Genomic DNA, 17,952 nt, shown 5'->3' with positions numbered 1-17,952 from the left:
GTTGCCAAGAGCCTTAATTGCAATCTTCTTCAGTGGTAGTTATGCTTCACCTGGGTACCTCATGAGGTCATAACATGATGGTATCACTGCTTTTGCACCCAAAAACACCCATTCATCTTCCTGTGGGAAGCCATGACCTCTGCAAGAAGTACCTGCTGGGCTGTAGCTGGGAGAGGTTTGGGACCACTCCAGTGAAGAGGCCGTGCTTGCTGCTGGTGCAGCAGGGTCAGGTCCACCTGCCGAACTCAGAATGCAGGGAAGGTTGTGAGTTATGGAAGGGACAACACTCGTGCTTTCCTGGGTGACTTGGAAGTGGCCAGCTTGCTTCCTTTCCACCACGGGTTTGGAAGGGTCCTTAATTTGTGTTTCCTTGGCTTTGTAAAGCTCAGTGTTAGAAGCTGGAAAAGGTTGGGCTTTCCACAGCAAAGACGACTGTGCACTTAAATATAGATGTATATAATCAGCTGTAAGACCAGTTCTTTCATTTCAGCCATCTCAGAAGCACAAACATCCCCAGTATCAGCAAGGCTTTTTGAGCCTTGTGTGCAGAATAATCTCGTCAGTGCCGCACTCGCTTGCAGTCACGCTATTTAGCCAGGGCCTAATCCAGTTCAGATGCAGCTATACTGCTTCTCTGGTATGTTTGCGTGGCACGTGGTGCTATGCAACCAGATACCCAGAATCACTTTTAAAAGCAAAGTAAATAAGATGCTGTCCACCTCCTCCCTCCCACCCTTAAACCTGCCTGCCTGCCTCCCCGCATCTGGGCTCTTGTGAGTTATTTGGCTAAAGGCTAAATCACATTGTCATACATATTAACTGGAAACTAAGCAAGTCTCAGCAGACTCCTGAGCAGATGCCAAATGTCAAGTTTGATGGAAAATGATTAATTACTTCTCCCAAACCTACTTTTTTTTTTTTATCCTCCCTGTGTTTTTTGAGAATTCCTCTTTTGCATTGTGGAATGTCCCCTCTGTTTCAGCTCTCAGTTCAGCTCTCCAGGCTAGGGCTTCTCTTTCCCTGCGAGAAGTTGGGAAACTTGGATGAGGGAGCTTGGAAGAACAGGATCATTTCAACATAGTCTTTGCAGCTTATTTTTATTCTCAGTTTCATGGTCAGCTTTCTTCTACAGCATCATTTTGGGGTTTTGAGGTTTTCTTTCTGCTTTGTCCCTCAGCTCTTCTTTCCCATGGAATTTTGCACCCTATCTCTTTGGTTGTATTTTTGCCACTTGCTGTATTCCATGAGAGGGAATTGCAGAGTGCACGGTGGTGATGTGATAAAATCTGGGAGCAGAGCTGCTTGGGAGTGTGTCTGTGATCCTAGGTGAGATTACTGGTCAAAGTGAGATGGTGGGAGCCTGAAATGCTCAAAAACTTGCCATAGGAACTGTGTATTATGTGTGTGAAATCCAGGTTCAATTCACTGTACTAAAGCTGATCAGGGCACAGGCTTAAAACTCGCTTTCCACAGCCAAGGTGAGTGCACTGTCCACGAGGCTATTCTGGGAGGACCTCTATTTTCTCCCCGCTATTTTTTGCTGTTGGTCTAATGATAAATTCAGATGGCTTTGTCCCTACATGGGACAAACGTATGTTTATGAAATCATGGTTGATCTTGCAGTATAAAAAATCCCACCTACAAAGGCACAGCAGTTGGGTGTATAACTGTTCAGAAGGACAGCAGTGAGGATTTGGATACACGGTCTGGTTTTGAATACATGGTCTTCAGCTGGTGCTGTTCCCAGGAGCTGTATTTTAGCTACTGGAGAGCTTTATGCACAGAGGTTGAGCGCTGCATCACCAGCAGAAGCTTTGCATATCCCAAACAGTGGAAAGCAGAGGAAGGAGAGCTACAGAAACCACGAGGGCTTTTGGGAACACAAACAGTCCTGGGGATGCTGCAAATAGCTCACGCAGTCCTGTTCCCTATGAGTGGGGCAACTGCTGTGCCTGCAACGCAGGTTCGATGCTGTGCAACCACAGCTTTGGGCTTGCACCAGCGGTAGCAGAGACCTTCCTGGCAGCACAGGCCACGTGGCTATGGTTTCTCCCTCATGCAGACAAGAAGGAAATGATGAGTTCAGGGGTCTCCTGGAGGAAATGAGGTTTTCTCTCTTTAAGCAGCTGCCCTGTTTCCAGGTCTTTTTCACCCTTTCCTGTTTCTTGTCCCATCAGAGCACTGAGCAGTGCAGCCACTGCAGAGCACAGACAAGGATGTATAGTGTGTACAAGGAGCCTGTTGATAGTACAGAAGTGAGATGAATGAGTTGCATTTTTTCCATATTTGAAATCCTTTCTGTGATAAATGAGTTTCCTGTGCTTGGATTTCACTGCTTTCCAGATCTGCCTGTGTGTCTTGCTATTATATTTTCCTCTGTCGAGTCTCCCCTGTCCCACTGGGCCAGCCCAGCAGTAGAGCTTTTCCTCGCACAGGATCTCCCAGCACACAGGGAGCCACAATTTGGGAGGAGGGGAAGGGATAGTGGTGTGTGCACTTGCTGTTGTAGTGTTTCCACAGAGGTGGGAAACTAGACAGCACAGTGCACGTCTACAGGACCTGAGAGATACTCTTTCACTGTATGGCAAGGCACAAGCAGCCTGTAACATGACATTGTCATAAAAAAGTGAACTGTAAAAAGAAGAGAATGAAATGAACTTGCATTTTCTCTCTTTTTAAAGGGTAGTTCCCTTAATGTCCCCCCTGCTCAGGATCCTCAAGGTGCTCATCTGCACCTGAGCAGCCTTTGCTATCTTCAAGCAGTTCTTGCCCACACAGATGCTCGGACGCGCACTGGGGCTCAGATGTTCTATCCCACCGGACTCTGGTGTTTGGAGCATCTTCAGTCCCATCCAGAAACAAACTCAGAGCAATTCACTTTGATGTGTAAAGTCTGAATTAATGAAATGACTGAATTAATGTTTTGTGCCTCTTGGGGAAGGGAGCAAGGGGAATGCATTGGCCTACATTTCATCAGAGGAAAAAACTTGTTTAGTTGCACACGTAGAGCCAAGATTTCTTAGACTGTATGGTCTCTGTGTTGCTCAAGCTTAGGATGTCTGAACCTGCTCCATTCCCTGTGTGGCAGCTTTTTGCTGACTTGTAAGCTGCTGGCCAGAACAAGGGCAAAGTTAAACTTTCTTTTATTTCTTTTCTCGAATGTTGAAATGAGATTTTGAAAAAGAAGCATCTTCTCTGGCCATTTGTGGCTGTGTGCAGTTGGGACCCTTCTGGAGAGCAGAAACCCCCTCCTTGCTTCTGAGGAGGTTTGTGAAGTTCAGTTCCTTAATAGTTGTGAAGCACTTGCATGCTGCAGTGATTAATGTTATAGAGCAGGCGATGGCCATGGGTGGAAGCAAGGGCAGGTAGCCTGGGAGGAATACAGGGAAATTGTCTGAGAAGCCAGGGGCCAGGTTAGGAAAGCTGAGGTCCTGGTAGAATTAAATCTGGCCAGGGATGTCAAGGACAACAGGAAATGCTTCTATAGGTATGTCAGTGATAAAAGGAAGACTAGGGAAAATGTGGGCCCTCTCCGGAAGGAAACGGGAGATGTGGTTACCCAAGATACGGAGAAGGCTGAGGTACTCAATGACTTCTTTGTCTCAGTCTTCACCGGCAAGTGCTCTAGCCTCACCATCCAAGTCGCAGAAGGCAGAGGCAGGGACTGGAAGGATGAAGAACCACCCACTGTAGGAGAAGATCAGGTTTGAGACCATCTAAGGAACCTGAAGGTGCACAAGTCCATGGGACCTGATGAGGTGCACCCACGGGTCCTGAGGGAACTGGCAGATGAAGTTGCTAAGCCGCTATCCATCATTTTTGAGAAGTCGTGGCAGTCTGGTGAAGTTCCCACCGACTCGAAAAAGGGAAACATAACCCCCATCTTCAAGAAGGGGAAAAAGGAAGATCTGGGGAACTACAGGCCAGTTAGTCTCATCTCTGTGCCTGGCAAGATCATGGAGCAGATCCTCTTGGAAACTATACTGAGGCACAGGGAAATCAAGGAGATGATTGGTGACAGCCAACATGGCTTCACCAAGGGCAAATCATGTCTGACAAATTTGGTGGCCTTCTACGACAGGGTTACAGCACTGGTGGACAGGGGAAGAGCAACTGATGTCATCTACCTGGACTTGTGCAAAGCATTTGACACTGCCCTGCATGACATCCTTGTCTCTAAATTGGAGAGACATGGACTTGATGGATGGACCACTCAGTGGATAAAGAATTGGCTGGATGGTCGCACTCAAAGAGTTACGGTCAACGGCTCAATGTCCAAGTGGTCACCAGTGACAAGTGGCGTTCCTCAGGGGTCAGTATTGGGACTGGTCCTGTTTAACATCTTTGTTGGCAACATGGACAGTGGGATTGAGTGCACCCTCAGCAAGTTTGCTGACGACACCAAGCTCTGCAGAGTGGTCGCCACGCTGGAGGGAAGGGATGCCATCTAGAGGGACCTTGACAGGCTTGAGAGCTGGGCCTGTGCAAACCGCTTGAAGTTCAACAAGGCCAAGTGCAAGGTCCTGCACGTGGGTCAGGGCAATCCCAAGCACAAATACAGGCTGGGCGGAGAATGGATTGAGAGCAGCTCCGAGGAGAAGGAGTTGGGGGTGATGGTTGACGAGAAGCTCAACATGAGCCGGCAGTGCGTGCTTGCAGTCCAGAAGGCCAACCGTATCCTGGGCCGCATCAAAAGAAGCGTGGCCAGCAGGTCGAGGGAGGTGATTCTGCCCCTTTACTTCGCTCTCGTGAGGCCCCACCTGGAATACTACATTCAGCTCTGGGGTCCCCAACATAAGAAGGACATGGAGCTGTTGGAGCGAGTCCAGAGGAGGGCCACGAAGATGATCAGAGGGCTGGAGCACCTCTCCTATGAAGAGAGGCTGAGAGAGTTGGGGCTGTTCAGCCTGGAGAAGAGAAGGCTCCGGGGAGATCTTCTAGCAGCCTTCCAGTACCTGAAGGGGGTCTACAGGAAAGCGGGAGAGGGGCTTTTTACAAGGGCATGTAGTGACAGGACGAGGGGGAATGGTTTTAAACTGAAAGAGGGTAGATTTAGATTAGATATTAGGAAGAAATTTTTTACTGTGAGGGTGGTGAGACACTGGCCCAGGTTGCCCAGAGAAGCTGTGGCTGCCCCCTCCCTGGCAGTGTTCAAGGCCAGGTTGGATGAGGCTTTGAGCAACCTGGTCTAGAGGAAGGTGTCCCTGCCTGTTGCAGGGGGGTTGGAACTAGATGATCTTTAAGGTCTCTTCCAACCCAAACCATTCTATGATTCTATGAACATGGGACCCTGGATTTAGATCAGGCTTTGACTGGGGTGAGGTGAGTTGGGTGCTGAGAGGCCCCTGGCTCTGTGGTTTCCTCAGTGTGTGGAGGGGCTGCCTGGCTGGTTATCACCAATAAAGCACTGAAGAGAAGAAAGAAGAGACCCTCAGTTAAAAATAGTACATATCTTATAATTAAAAACACGAACCTTCATCTTTATGCATTCAGAGGATGAATGTAATAAAAGGTAATAAAAACACTCTTAAATGTGCACTTCATAAGGCTTTCATCATGCAGTTTATAGTTTTAATATTCTTACACTCGGTTCTGTTTTTCTACATGGTTTTTATGTGCAATCTGTCTGGAGTGGTCAGGGACAGGGTACAGGCAGTGACAGTATTTGCACATGGTTTTCTGAGCACGGAGAGGCGGTCGCTGGCAGCTCCCGAGCGCCTTGGGGCCAGCGTGTCTGCCAGCAGATCAGGTTCCCCGTGTCCTGGCACGGTGGTGCCTTGCTAAATTATGATCCGAGCCCACTCCACACAAGGCGTGTTTTTCCAGCAGGCTGAGCATATCAGTTGTTCAGCTGAATCTCAGCTGGACTCTCTCACTTCATTGGAGAGGGCAGAGCACTTTACTGTCCTAATTAATCATTAATTAGGGGTGTAAGGTCTTAATGGGCAATGCTTGGTGTGTCGAAGGAGCTGCTCAGCATCTTGCAGGATTAGCCCCCAACTTGTTTGCTCAACTCTAGCACTGAGCAGACTGCAAATGTGGAAGGAATAGGAAGGTTTTACATTTTGTTTTTGAGAAACCGGGTCATCTTACGCCTCCCCCATACAAAATAGCTTTGTGAGAGAGAACATTTTTCTGCAATAACAGTGATAATTTTTCTGTGGTGCTTTCTCACAGAAAAAATGTGTTGCGGTTCCTGCTCATTGTTTTGGCAGGGTATTTTTTTAATTATTCTTCTCTGTGCGAGATGCTCTTGGGAATTGATCCTAAATCAAAAGTAAAGGAACAGGGCAGAACTGAGAGGGACAAAGCAGTAAGTTGTTTTGCCCATCTGCAAAATTTCCTGGATTCTGCCTGGTCCCTTGTATTGGTTTTACTTATTTGGGTGGAAACCCATTGAGATTACAATCTTGTCTTCTAGGATGACTTGTCCCAGTCTCTTGGTTTTGAAAAACAATACTGTGGTCTCCAAACCGTCTCAGGGGTGACACTCTGGCTGTTCTCTTTTGCTACTTGCAATCTGTTATGCTGCTATAGGAAGCTGTAAATGGTTGGTTTGTTTGCTTTTTTCTACACAGCTCCTGTAAATCTTTCCTCCCCTGCTCAGGGTGTGACTTATGACTCGTTAGAGGGTTGGTGAAAATCACCCTGAAAGGGATGGGCAGTACCAATTTGCTGGTCAAACAGCCAGTAAGTCATTTATTCATAAGGGCAGGGAGAAACACTCTTGGAAATCATAGCTCTCTTGCTCTTACCAGTCATTCCCACTGCCCGTGGCATAGCAATGGTGTTGATTGTGTTGCTCTCCTCTGGCGTGGGACAGCCGATCCTGTGCCTGCAAAGACCTGGGCAAGCAAAAGGAGTGGAAGGTACGTTGCCACCCCATGTGCAAACCCTTTCACTCTAGATCCACCGTGAAAACAGGCTTGGCTAAGCTTTGACATCAGTACTGGTATTTGGTGCTTTCCCCTTGCATAAAAATAAGTCTCCCCCATGGCTCAGCTTGGTGGCAGTCCTAAAAAGTGAAATATTTTCCAGTAGTCCACAGCACTGGCAAACCTGCGCATGGGTGATATCTTCTGATGTTTTCCCACGTGCAGCCACCGTTGGGCCTTGGACCTGCAAGGTAGGACTTTGCCACACCAGGAGTTTCAAGGGAGATATTTGCCCTAGCAACAAATTTTATTTGGGTTTTGCAGCGAGAAAGCCTTTAAAAGAGCGGGAGGCTGGGTCTGACCGTGCTGATGTCAGCCTGGATTTAGCTGCGTTGAAGGGAATGAGGTTAGCTTAGATTGACACTGGCATAAAAGGAGGGCAGAATTAGGCTTACGGTATCTAAAAAATGTCTTAGGTCCTGATTCATCAAAGTACTTAAGCGTGGCTGAATTCTTCCTAAAGCCCATATGTTAGCATTTTGCTGACAAAGGACATTTATTTTTATTCAGAAATATCAGAAAGGACTAAAAGGAACACTTTTGAAATGGCTTCCTGCTGCCTAGAAGTATAATTTGTCTCTAAATTTGGGGGCAAACACAATAAAACATGTTTTAGGCTGAGAATTTCTTGTATGTTAGTGTATTTAACTGCAGAAAGCAGCTTCTAATGAAAATATTGTGTCAGTTGCGATGACAACATTGCTAGTATAGTGGTGTAATTATTATTTTTTCTAATGAAAGAACACACTATTATTTTGAGCCAAGAAAGCTATGGAGTTGGTCATCGTGTAGGGACTTTTTTATTGGCAATAACCTATTTCTATATGATGTTATAATCATGATGTAAACAAAATCTCGAGATAATACAAGCACTTGTCTGCCCTTTGTGCATCAAAATACCCCAGAGATGTAATTATCTCATGGCTACTACCTTTTCTGACAAGTCTTATGGCTTAAATATTGCAAGCCCTGAACACTGATATGTACAGAAAACATTAAATATTCATTTGCTGATACATGTATTTATGAAAATCCCATTTTGCTATCGAGTGAGTGGTGGTTTTCAGGCCACCCAATTCAATAGTTGTGAAGATATTTGGGGACTCGGGGATTCTTGCTCATTTGAAGTTCCGTATTTTTCTTTTTCTTGGCCAAAATAAATGCCATAACTACTTTGCTAGGAAACAGAAATACATTTCTTCCACGGTTTGCTCTGCTAATAGTCCCTGCACACTGCATGTGCAACTGCCCTGGCCTAGCTCATATACATCCATATAAATATATAGCGCTCTGTGCAAAGCTGCAGCTCCTTCTGTCTTTTGCAAGGCGCAGACTGACCTTCCACCCTCCTCGTGCCTCGTAGTTCATCATGGGGAGATAGCCAGCCTCGGTCAGGCTGCAGGAGGGGAGTGAGGTTTCCCTTTCATCTCTTCTCTCTCCCTGGGCTTGGTGAACAAAACTTAATTTTTTTGAATCATTACAAAGAGCTTGTCTTTTCTGCAGGATGAACAAATCCACCGCTCCCCCCACTAAAAGTGTCCCTTTATTTGTGATGAAGCAGCGTGTACCTCCCCGGTCATTTTTGGCCAAAGCAACCCCTTGCGTTGAAGCTGGTTTTGGCCAGTTGGGGTCTGGGTGGTCTCAGATTCAGGAAAAAAAAATGACCAATTCTAGTAGCAAAGGCCAGAAGATGCCTCAGCTTTAAAAGAGCAAAACAGTTTGTTCCCGGTCTGTATCAGCACAGAATTGTCCAATTCGTATTTCAGAGAGTGGATATTAATTATGGCTATGTATATGCACCCTGTTTGTGTGAACTTGTGGTGTCTATATTGTATACGTGTGAGTGCTGTGCATGCCCCTGGAGTCTCTTTGGAGTCTGTATTTGTGCTGCTCTGGCTCCTGGAAGTGCCAGGTTTGCTCCTTTCAAGCTGCTCAGGATGAGGAAGGAGCTGGGGACCTCTCTGATGAGTTTTGCTCTCAAGTTTCACCAGCAAGGGCAGTGCATTAGTGTCACCTCTAGTATCAGTAAATGACCTATGAAAATTAGACCAAGAGGCCCAGGAGCTCTCACCAGTGATTACACGGCAGTGCAGAAATGGGCAACGAAGCTGCAAGAGGTACGTGTGCCCTGGGATGCTCCTCTGCTGGCCTGCCCCACTGAAGTGAAAGATAAACCTGGGGGCTGCACGTTCCTCAATGACAAATTAAATCTTCCCCTAGTAATTGCCTGAAACGTAACTTCTGGTGTTTTGGACAAGCTGAGCACTTGTGCTGCTGCTCGTGCTTCTCCAATGGCCCAGGCAGTGATGGGTGCTTTGCTTGAGTGTGCCAAGTACTATCAAGGCAAAGGAGCCAGATCAACATGTTGTGGGGGTTTTGGGGTTTTTTGTGTGTGTGTGTTTTGTTTTTTGTTTTGTTTTGTTTTTTTTTAAAAAAAAAAAAAAAGAGAGAGAAAAAGTACAATGAATCCCAGGTGGTCAGCCCAACTAGCTTTGTGCCTTGTCTCTTGCCCTGACTGATACTCCGTGCTTTACAGGAAAAACAGATTGCCTGCTGATAGGGTTGTCTCATGGGGTGTTACGTGAGGGGGAGAGGTTCTCTGTATCCAAGTAGCCAAACTCCTTCTAGCCCAAAGCTTTGCCTCCTGTACAGGTGCAGGAGGAACCTTTGAACAGAGGAGAGCCTCCTGTGCTATCCTTACTGAAATAAAAAGTAAAGCCCTGCATTTCCAGATGTGCCATGGCTTCAGGCTGGGGTAGTCTCGCTGCGGTGATTGAGAACTGTGTGGGTTTGCAGTACCAGTCTGTGGTGGTGCTTTTGGAATTTGTTGTTTTATTTCAATCCTTCTGCAAAGCCTAGCTGTCATCCTGCTCTTATGTGACTTTAAAGAAAAAAAAAAAAGGGGTCAGAATGCCTTTTGTTGTGTGTTTTTATCTGTTCAGCCCCGAGGAAACCTTTCTGCTATCACCCTCCCTCAGGTACATCGCTATTTACCTGTTGTTTGAAGGAGAGTATCACTTTTATGCTTCATGTACTTGAAAGGAAGTTAAATAACTAACTCCTTTATTCCTTTTAGTTTGTCTTGGGCTCTTCACCCCTAAGAAAATGTGAAGCCAAGCGGAGTCAGGGAAGGGCTATATAGCAAGCAGTTTGTCCATGAATTGCATTTGTTTTTAATTGCCTCATTAAGTCAGGTTATGATGGATTACATGACCTTACCCAACACAGTCTGACATAATGGGATGCTGTCAGAAGTTCTGGAATAACAGAGTGATATTCACTTGACTGGGGTTTTCTTGTGTTTATAGCCATGTTGATCACTCGCAGTGGTTATATGCATTAAGAATCCCTTGGCATGAGAGAAGGCAAGGTCATTAATGCTTTTTGTCATGATTACTTGATGGGCTTGTTGTTCCACCAGGAATTAATGCCTTGCTGGTAGCACAGGGAGGAGGCGTGGGGCTGTCGTGCTGTGGTGCAATGGAGTGGGTGTTGGGCTCACAGGGTTCTGTCGGTGCCTTCCAGGGCTGGGCTCTATCAGAGATCACAGCTGGTAACAGCACAGCCATTCCCTGCAACCCACAGATTAGTTTTCAGATGAGAATAACTGAGATATTTTAAATTATTTGACTGGTGTTTAATAACTATGGCTTGAATAGGCCCTCCATGCCTCTCAGCTGTTTCGGAGAGGGGTATAGCAAATGGAGGTGTCGTGTCCAAGGCAAAGCCAAGCTTGCTTGGCAGCTGGGGCTGGCTTTGCTACTCCAGCCATGAGGGAACAGGAGCCCTCTCTTATTTCCTGGTTTGTGTGGTGGATTATGTAATGGAGAGATACAAGAATATCCTCCTCTTTCTGTGATAAATGAGTTTTGTAGGTCTCAAACTGTTTAAATAAGACTTTTGGCCACCCAGAAGCTCAAAATATCTGCTCCAAAAAAGGTGGAGGGGAAAAAACCACCCTCAGGTAAATCATTATGCTGCATTTGTTTTCCAAACCCTGTAAAAGAAAATAGCAATTTTGAATACAATTCCTTTTGCCTTTTCCATTTCTCCCTTAGAATTTCCCAGTTAAATTAATTTTTGGATTCAACACAAACTTATGAATATTTTTTTTTGTCCCTCTTCACTTAGCCCTCTCTCTTCCCCATCCTTTTCCAGAATAATTTCCAGTGGATGAAGTTTTTGGAAACAGTATTTCCATGTATAGGTCTGACTCACCCAGCACACATTTCCTTAAGCGAGATGATACTGGTGTTTTTTACATCACAAGTGGTTCCATTTAATTACCAGGAGCTGAACCGTTGACTTGGATGAAGCCCCACTATGTGTAAATGCTCTTACAAGCATTGATGAGGATGGCAAGTTTTGACAGCTGAGTCAGCCAGAAACCTTGAAATATGCCATTTGGGGCAGTTTGTTGGTGATAATGAGTCTCAACTGCCACAGGCTTTATTCTTTTTTTTTTTTTTTTTCAAAAGTTTAGAGCTTTCTTCTTCAGCAGGACAAGGACATTCTTCAGATTCTCTTGAAATGGATGCGGCATGGTCTGTTCTGCAGTGGTCAATGCTGTGGATATTTGTGAAGGAAATAAGTGTGATTTAAGAAGTGTTTGGAGATAAGGTTATTTGCATTAAAGCTCACTGAGAGGTTGAATTCCATAATAATTTTTGATGTTCGTGGGACAAAAATGAATCCTGAATCAGAACACATCTAAACTTAAAAATTTTCCCAAGAAGTAGAAATTTCACAGTATTCCTCGTGAAAACACTGAAATGTGTTTCCAGGAGAGTAGATTGCTGTCTGGCATTTCCGTGGGACTTTGGCTGAACTTGGTGTTGTTGTTGTCAGCTTCATTCGAGCTCCTCAGTGGAGGTGGTAGCAGACTGAGAAAATTCACGTCAAGTCCAATTTGCAGTTGTTGGGGCTTGCAGCCTCTGTGGATCCCCGTGCTTCCAGGCCAGGAAAGAACTTGCAAGTGTCAGACAGGGCTGAGCAGGCTGTTTAGCCCCACAATTAGTTTGGCCACCGTGGCACGTGCTTGTAGCGTATGAAGTGAAAACACAACTACACGCCCTTCTCGTTCAGCCTCCAGCATCCATCTGATCCAGACTCTCTGCACAGCCTGATCCATGAGATAGCTGACCCCATCCCTCCTCTTCTCTCTCTTCCCTGTTGAGATTGCCCTGACAGATGCCCAAAACAATTTGTTTCTGAGCATTGTCTATGTTGTGGCTACTGTGGACTTGGAAACCTTGGAGAAATGCAGCAGAGCCAGACAGTGGCAAGGGTCCCATGGATGCCTATGAAAATGGAGCTGCTTCTATCAAAAGTTTTCTTAGAACCTGCCAGTCCTTTGGAAAAGCATATATTTCATCAGAAACCTCCTTTATGTCTGTTCCTCCTCTCTCTACTCATCCATCTCCTCATTCCCATTCCCACTCTTCTCTTTGCCTCTTCCTTTAGTTCCATCCTGAAGTTCTGGTACCAAGTGCTGGTATTGGGTTGCCAGCCCATCGCAAGCAGCCAGAGTTGGCATGTTTTGGGAAAATGCAAGCCCATGAAACAGCATAGAAATGTGGATGCTTCTCCGAGGGCATAGAGGAAGCCATGGAGCTAAACCCTAGTCCTGATAAAATCCAGGGAGCTTTTACTGTAATGAAGTTCTTTAGCAAGAACTGTTGTTTGGAGCTGCTGTGCGGTGATTATTTCTTGAATAAGAACTTCAGCTTCACCTGGGTGTATCTGTAGTGATTACAGGACTGAACCTAAATGTCAGGAGAATATGCCAAACTTCACTGCCATTGGTGACAGGCTTCAGTAATACCTACCTCTGCAAGCCTAGGGGTTTAGACATCTGCTTTATTTGGGCTTCCTGCAAATTGCACCCCCAAGGAGCTTAAGGAAGTGAAATAATCTGTACTGACAGTGCTTAGTGTGTAAATGTCCTTCCTTAACCATCCCGCTGATGCATGGCTTCAATGTGGAAGCAAAGGCAAATTGATGGCAGAGAGCAAGTGGAAATCACACTGAGGTTTGGGTTTGACCTGGGGTAGACACTGGACAAAGAAATAAATGGATGAGGGAAATTTGGTCCAGAAATGTGATTCCTCCTGTTTCTTAACTGTCTGAGATGCTGGTCAGGTAACTCAGCTTCTTGTACCAGAAGCACTGCAGTGTGTTGCTTTGCTCTGCAGTGCCATCTTTTGAGAGTACTTTGTTTCAAATCCCTTAGTACCTGGCTGGAAGAGCTGAGCCTCTGAATGGCTGTAATAAGCCCATGACTTCATTTCCAAGTGGTGTCTCTTGAGAAGATTAAGAAGGTGGTGGGGTTTAGGAGCAGTTAGGTGGCTGCTTCTCACTGGGGATGGCAGCTTCAGGGGTCAGGAGACCCTGTAATTAATAGGGAGTGATGAGCCAGCTGGGAAGCTCTGGCACACAAGCCAACATCCTGTGTGGAAGCTAATGGAAGAGGGAAAAGGCAGTGAGAAACTTGGGAACAGCCTTCCTTTTGTAGTCCTCATCAGAGTTGAGCCCTGGCCAGAGGAATCCTTGATTTGAAGGAGTGAATGAAATTGTTTTTCCTCATCAATAAGCTTAGATCCCTGTATTGCAGCCTGCATCACTGTGCCGTCTGAGTGCTTGAGGTCATGAATGTATTTGTGTTCTCAGGAGTATCTTGATGATGGAATGTGCTCTTATCCCTGTTTTTAGCTGGGTGGTTGAGGCAGAAGACCTACTGATTGCAAGGGGTTGGCTTGGCACCATGCGGCATGGCCCGTCATCTCACACAGGTCCAGAAGTGATGCCATTCACCTTTCCTATTGGTAAGCCATGGACTTCCCTGCCAAGAAAAGGAAGGGTGTTTTGGGGCCAGTTGGCAGCTCTGAGGTCTCTCCATGATCTGGCCAGAGGTCCTTACAGCCTGAGTCATCTGCTGTTTGCAGGACTCTGCCTCTGGCCTCTGTTTCTTGCTTACAGCAAGGCAGCAAGAGCTATTTCAACTTGAAATGCCTCGGGAGTGGGCTTTGAGAGGCTGATTATTCACAGTCATGCCTGACACTACTGGAGGATAGGGTAGGGGTTGTTCCTCTTCAGCTTTCTGATCTGCAAAATAATAACAACATTTGTCAGTGTGAATTCACTGCAAGGCAGCGAGCTTGGAGCCCATGCATGAGGTGCGGTGGTAGTTTCTTTGCCTGCAGAACAGATAGAGTTTGGGAGGTGAAAGAGCAAACTGTGCCCACCTCATCCCACTGAAACATGCCGCTTTGTCAATACATCTTTGGTCTGCTGCAGAGTAAATCTCTTCCCAGTTCTTACGCGCTGCTGAATTCCCCACCTCCATCTGAACTCCCCACCGAAACGTACCATTTGTGAGAAGGGCCATATTTCACCAGGGTTTGGACTGAGTCCCACATCTCGTGATCAAACTCCCTGGCGGTTAATGCCTCTTCTGCGTGGCACCCTTGGGCTGAATTCAGACTGGCAGGGCAGCTTCCAGTTTCATTACACTGACAGTTCTCCAGCCACCCTATCTTAAAAGCCGTGTGTGTAACTTGGCTCTGCTGTCTCTTACTGAGTGATATCTCCCAGTACTGTTTCTTCTTTCTAGTCCTTCACTTACGAGCCTCAGGAATTCAAGTGAAAGCAGAATTTTGGACCCATGTGTTTGTATACCTTTTGTCTCTGTGAAGGGGTAGAGATTATCCTCCACTAAGAAACCATCGTTACAGGATCCAGTCCCTTTAGACTTGGATACTACTGTGCCACTTGTGATACTTTATACTACTGAAAAACTCCGTGTTTCTCTAAACTTATTTCCTTCTGCAGCTGTCTGCCAGCCTGCATTTGGCACAGGATCAGTCTCGTCACCTTTCCAGATTTCTTTATTGAACCAGAACAAAATTTCAGAGAGGCTATAGCAGGGGAGTGACGAGAAATGGTACCTGAAAGCATGAAGTTGTGGCATTGTGGAACTGAAATTAAGCAAGTGGTATCTTGACATGCAGTGTTCGAACTTTCACAAAACAGGACCCAGAGTTTTGCTTTAACAATTTTATGCTGGTCTCTCCATTTCCCCTTCCAGTAGAAAAGTGTCTACCTACATGTTCCTGGGCTTGGCTGCAGCATACATCTGAGTCTCTACTACTCCCAGGGACACCTAGGAGATGTGTCAGTCACCAAATGTCATTTTACCTTGCCTTTCCAGGGCTGCAGCTCTCGCCCTACCTAGTAAGGCTTTACAAAGACTGCTTAATGGTGCTGTTACAGTCGCACAGCAACCTTCAGAGGTCAGAAGGGCACTGCAGGTGCTGGAAGATCTTGTGAACTACTGTCAAACAAGTGAAAGAAATGAAGGTAATTGCAGGAAAGGACCTGGGAAAGAAAATGTGCAAGTCAGATAAGTTCATATTTTACCCAGGCATGTTTAATAATTTCCCATGATAAATGGCCACCGTCTGTTCCCCAGTCTCAGCATTGTTATTGTTATGGAGAAAATACTGTGGTCACTGTCAGGCACTGAAATTTATTTATGTGGCTGGTACATTTTTGTTGTCTCTGCAGCAATTACAGCCCTTTATTCATCCATAGATATTTTTGAACAGATATGTGTTTTCCTGCCCCAGAAAAATAAACAAAAAGCCAAATCTGCACCTGACACTTCTAAAAATGGGAAGATTTTTAAAGCCATCTGAGCTGCTTTTTGGGGGAGGGCAATTTTAATTCTGAGACCACATTCCCTTGAAATAAGCATGAGCTTGGCGTGAGTGGTTGGAAGTAGCTGCATGAATCCTTAATTGCTCTGCCAGGCCTGTGCTCTTCCATTGCTTGAAGATTTTGAAATCCCCAACTTTCATTTCTGTAGCTGCAGTCAAGCTGGTAGGATGCTGCGCACAGGTGGCAAACCTCCAACATTATCCTCTTTCTCTGTTGCCTTGATTTACTGTCATGTTTATTATGTTGTAATAAAGCCAAAAGCCCAAACTAATTAGCTTGAAATGCAGCAGTTGCAAGACACCAAGCGGTTGTCTTCTCAAAAGCTTCTCATGATCTTTGAAACAGCTGGAAAATATCTAAGGGAAGGGAGTTAAATAGCAGGGTGTCAGCAGAAAATTGCGGAGGGGGTCAGTGCCACAGATTGGTGTTAAAACAGTTGAAGACTTCAGGACATGAAGCCTAACAGCAGTGCTGTGTGGTGTGATTAATAACTGCAGCAAGCGAGATGGTGTTTTGTGCTGTCTCTAGCCTCGCTGAGCCTCGCAGAAACTCAGACTTATGCAACAAGCAAAATATATTGTGGTAGAGAAGGAATGAGGCAAGGGCTTACTGGTGAAATAGTGCTTGGAGTAGGATGCGTCCCCTTGTTTTGGAGGCATTTGCTCAGTGTTGAACCACAGTGTCTCTGTGGTGTCTCTCTATGCTGCAGCAGATCCATGTGTTGCGTGTGATTACCGAGATTCATGCTGCAGCAGTTGGTGATGCATGGGTTGACCTGCTGGCTTTGGGAACTCACTTCCAAGCACCACCTCTGGAGAACGATGCCTTCAGTTTTGTCTGAGGGCTGCCTGCCAAAAAACAGGCCACAGGTTTAGGTATGCTTAAATCTGTCAGCTGTGACTTGAGTGGCCCAGCATAGGCAAATAGGGCTGTGTCTCTGCATCCCTTACTCCTTAGGGTCTTCCTGCTGAAAACCTACCTCCCTTTTGTGTTTGCGGCAGATGTGCCACAGCTACGTTTTATAAAAATTAGGGCAATAACATTGGCTGCTTTCCTGTTTGAAATCACCTGGGATGCTCCAATGCTGAGAAATACCTAACAATACTGCTGGTTCGGGAGCAGCCTCCTCTGTGGGGTGTAGGATGGCTCTGCTGTCCAGGGTAGGATTGAACAGGAGCATGAAGAGGAGGAGGATTGCCTGGGCTCAAGTAGAGCAGGAGGCTGTTCTCAGTCTTGTAGGGCAAGAGGCAGCCGCTGCGTGTTGCTGACTCACGTAATGACCCTTGTGCTAATGCTGTTCCCTATCATTTAACACAAAAATAAAACTGCTAAATTGAGACCAGTTTGAAACCTGTGTGGTTTGCTTTGGAAAACACTTAATAGCTGCTATACTTTAGGACTATGATTGGAAAAGGAGGGAGAAGTAAATAGTTTGGATTACCTTAGCAATATTAAACTGTTATTATTGAACTTTCCTAAATTCTACCCAAATCTTGGCTCAAATCAAACAGCTTCAGATAATTTGTGAGAAGCAGAAGGAGAGGCTAAGTGGGAACAGGACATAAAAAGAGTGTGTGATTACCTGAATGGAAACCAAAGTGTTTCCAGTACTTGCAGTAGTTAGTGAGTTGCTTTGAAGGATTTTTCACTCCTTAAATCCTTAGTGCTTTGAGGCAGCTATTTCAGCCTTTAAATTAGTAGAGAGCAACTTGCTGCCCTGACTGCAGAATAGATTTTGAAAGCAGTGTGAGAGCAATCTACAGGATTAACAGCCAGGCTGGCCATAAAGCAGAAATCTTTCCCAAACGGCTTATTAAGAGACCTCATGATTACTTAATCATGAAAAATTAACCTACAAGGCCTGGGTGGTTCATGGTGGCTTGTCACCTTTTATAGTGCTCAGCCAGACCCTGTTTGAAGAATGTGGACACCAGCCTCTCTGCTGCAGACAGCAGCAGCTCTACAGGTGTTTGCACACTAAGGCAGACAGTGACATTGCATCAAAGACTGTTTTTCCTTATCCATGTATATGATGGGCCACACGATGCTGTGGCAGGTGGGAAAATGCAGAGTGGGCTGAGTGCAAGTAGCATCTGCAGTCATGGGGGTCATGCAAGCTGTATCTTTGGTCCTCAAGAGCTCATCTCAGCAAAATGCTTTACGTTGCTCCATGCTCTCTTGCTTTCCTGCTGTTCACAGTATTGCTGCAGCTCTCTAAAATATTAATTAGATGAGAAGGGGATCACCCTCAGATGATCCTCTATAGCATTACTTGCTGGATTGGGAGTCTGGGCTGCAG

Source organism: Nyctibius grandis, chromosome 10 (assembly GCF_013368605.1).
Source record: "Nyctibius grandis isolate bNycGra1 chromosome 10, bNycGra1.pri, whole genome shotgun sequence".
Lineage (NCBI taxonomy): Eukaryota > Metazoa > Chordata > Aves > Nyctibiiformes > Nyctibiidae > Nyctibius > Nyctibius grandis.
This window is presented reverse-complemented; position numbering follows the sequence as displayed.